We start from the raw sequence: 3,634 nt of genomic DNA, 5'->3' as shown, positions 1-3,634 counted from the left end.
AAAAAAAAAAAAAAAAAGTAGGTTTTAAGCTTTTTATGTTTTAAAGTTGGAATTGTAGTTACTTTTTGAAAATGTAAAAATTCCATACTACCTTTAAAAGGTATAAAGATATATTATTAGGCTTGTTCGTTTAGCTTTTGGTCCATTCTTTATAACGAGTCCATTTATTTATTTTTAATTTTTTATTGTTGGTTGTTCAAAACATTACAAATTTCTTGACATATCATATTCCACAAACTTGTGAATTTTTTTTTTCCTAGAATTTTCCACTTAATATTTTCCAACCTCAGTTGGTCAGTGGTTAAGTGAAGGGAATATCTTTTTTGTTTTTTTGGTGGTGCTGGGGTTTGAACCCAGAGCCTTGTGCATGCAAGGCAAGCACTCTACCAACTGAGCTACATCCCCAGCCCCGAGTCCATTTATTAACATGCTTCTTTACTTCAATAAAATAATTCTTTATAAATCTAATTATCTCTTTAAAAGGTACATCTGACAATGAATACATTTGCTTTTTTTCTTTCATCTCCGTGTGTTGGCAGGTTAATATAGAGAGTGATTAGCATAGAATTTGATGAACTTCTTTGCATTAAACATTGGGAAATTTAAAAACAGAGCCGAGTGACATGCTTAAGCCATGATTTATATCAAGATATATCGAGTCAGAAATATCCTGAAATACCCACATGCACATACTTCCTTTTGATGAGCTGATACTTGCTGCTGCTGCCACAGGTTTATGTACTCCCCACCCAAGAATGCACGTAGATAACTTACTTAGTTCATCAAGCCTCTTCTTATTTAAATCTTTCTTTCCAAAGTTACCTAACTCCATTGTGTGCTTGCTGAAAAATACCACCCACCAAACATCTGTCTCGGTTGGGAGTAGGAGTGGAAGGGTGGGTGGAAGGAGGGGCCGTGGTTTCTTCATGAACCATCTTCCTGTATCCTCATGACACTTTGCTCTTCCTTGGACATATTTATCGCTGTCCATCTGGTACTGGATTATTTATGTGTTTGTTTCCTCATCTGGCAGGGTTCTGTTGAAATGAACAGAGATAAATAGCGCCGACTAAATCTTCTGTTATGATTTGGGCCTTAGATGTTTCTCAAAGGTTTATGTATTCAAGGCTTGGTCCCCAGCCCGTGGGGCTATTGAGAGGTGGTGGAGTGTTTAAGAGGTGGGTCTAGGTCACTGGGGATGTGCCCTTGAAGTGATATTGAGGTCCTAGCCCCTGCCTCTCCCTCTTTGCTTCTCATCTGCCACTAGATGAGTCACTTTGCTTCCCCAGGTGCCGTCCACCGTGATGCTCTGCCTCACCATAGGCCCCCACAATGGAGACAATCAACCGAGGAGCCAAACCTCTGAAATGATGAGCTAAGACCAAACATTTCTTTCTTTTAAGTTGATTATATCAGTTATCTCATCACAGCCCTGGAAAGATGACCAATACATCTTCTGAGTTAGTGACCTTCCCTGTGCTTGTCCCTGTGTTTGTGAACACCATGGGCCCTTTTCTTCTCTGGAAGAACTGCTTTCAGTGTCACCAGGGTCACCTCCTACGAACTGACAGTTCATCCCATTGTTAAACTTAGTGGCGACTCCTTAGGTCCCTGATTTTAAGACCCGAGAGGAAGGAGGCACGAGAGGAATTGCTGCTTTAGTTCTGAACAAGGTGGTGCCAGAATCGGACCGTATTCCTTTTCACATATACTGTGCAACCAGATTCCCATCCCTGTGGGCATCCCAATCATACATGGATTTCTCAAATCTAATTTGATCAGGATGTGAGTAGGTGAGAGTGCTTGAGAGAGGAGGCCCTTGGGGCTTCTAGAAACTTTCTGTTCCTAGGATGTCACCTCGATGCTTTCTGGTTTCTTGAACAAAACCTGCTTTTCAGGGTTGGAATAGGGCAGAGGGCAGGCTCTAATCCCAGGTCTTACAGTGACCAGCTGTGCAAACTTGTTGTCTAACTTCTCTGTGCCTCTGTTTCCTCATCCAGTATGTGAGTATAATAATAGTACCCATCTTATGGGGCCTAGTGAGGATTAAATGAACTGATACGTGTAAATATGTAAAGCAATGCCTGGCAACTGGTAAGCATGTCTTTTAATCTAGTGGCATTAATTGTTCTATAGATTATTTGTCTTCAAAGTTTTTTGACTTTTTTCTTTAATTCCAAGAGATATGTCAAATGGTACCAATGACTCATGCTCTCAAGTTTCTCAGGAGAGAGGGCTCTAATCCATCAGGGTGAGGATCACGTGTCCCTGGCTACCTCTAGATTGATGGCCTGACACCCAAGTCCTGGCCCTGTCTCCTTTGAGGTCCTAGAAAACACAATAGCTAACACATTTCCACCTCCTCCACCCCCAAAACTATTATTTTGTCTCAGAGAACTGCCTGCAGGAGGAAAAACTGAATGCTAAGGCAGCATCTCTGAAGTAAGCTATTATTAATACTCAGAAAGGCAAGACAAATATTATTTATCTTTTCATGGTCCTTCCTTGGTTGGTAGGTTAAATGAGATGCATTCATGGGTTTATGTACACACACACACACACACACACATACACACATACACACGCTTTAAAGTGGGAACGACAATGAGACAATTAGAAGACATTAAGAAACCAAAATTCCAAGGTTAGGTGAACCCCCTCTATTGATGTATTTGTCAAGGTATGTCACATATCTGAGTAGAGAACGAAGCACGTTTTGCTGCTTTGAGAATTTACCAACACATTTCTTTGTTCTTTTATAAATTCCAAAGGGGGATCACAGGGCTGGGGGCATAGCTCAGTGGTAAAGTGCTTGTCTAGTATGTGCAAAGCCTTTGGTTCTGGGTTCCAATCCAGCACTGTAAAAAAAAAAAACAAAAAACAAACAGTCAACAGCAACAAAAAATAGAAACAAACAAAAACCCCAAAGGAGAATCATGATCAAGGACTATAATCAAGAGCAGTTATTATCAAGAGATTCTTTTACTCAATAGCTTCTCTTTCCAGGCTGTTCTATGGGTAGCAAGGTCTCTACGGGGTCAGTGGGCTGGGATTTCCTGCACAATGACCAAAGAATACAGGAAAGATCTGGCTAAGGCCAAGGACACACACAAACAGGACGAGAGGCCTAGATCTGTTGTACACTGTGTGATCTTGGGACATTCAGTGACCTTTCTCCATGTCTCAGTCCTCCTTATGACATGAGGGCATTGGGTCCCTTTCTGTGTCTTTGTCCTTCTTGACAAAGGAGAGAAAGTTTCAGTGCATATACCTTGTCAAATCCCGAGGGCGGGGTAACTGTGTGCATGTTCCCAGCGTATCTGCTGCTTGTTTCTGATCACTTCTGACCATTCCACCATCTGCTATTCCTGACCCAGCGATGGATCCATCAAGTGGGAGAGTGACTGAATAAGTCATGCTATCATTTTTATTTTTACCCTCGAGGGCAGCTGATACACAGTTCTTATCCCAACAATCTGTTTATTTAAGTATTTCCTTCCTTAGCCTTTCCTATCCTGCATGAGCAATGGTGGATAAAGTGTGGCTCGCATTTCAAATTGTGTCTTTTTACACAAAAGCATACAATGAAAAGTACTAATAATGAACCTAGAGATGGTGTCTGGTTTTCAGACAA

General features: G+C 41.2%; 1 non-coding gene across 1 annotated transcript; it reads right to left on the bottom strand.

The window, feature by feature from the left end:
* Positions 1-332: 332 nt before the first annotated feature.
* Positions 333-405, bottom strand: Trnaa-ugc (transfer RNA alanine (anticodon UGC)). Its single transcript has one exon. It is a non-coding gene; the product is annotated as a tRNA-Ala (tRNA).
* Positions 406-3,634: the final 3,229 nt, after the last annotated feature.

The sequence above is a fragment of the Marmota flaviventris genome, chromosome 6 (genome assembly GCF_047511675.1).
Source record: "Marmota flaviventris isolate mMarFla1 chromosome 6, mMarFla1.hap1, whole genome shotgun sequence".
Taxonomy (NCBI): domain Eukaryota; kingdom Metazoa; phylum Chordata; class Mammalia; order Rodentia; family Sciuridae; genus Marmota; species Marmota flaviventris.
This window is presented reverse-complemented; position numbering and strand designations above follow the sequence as displayed.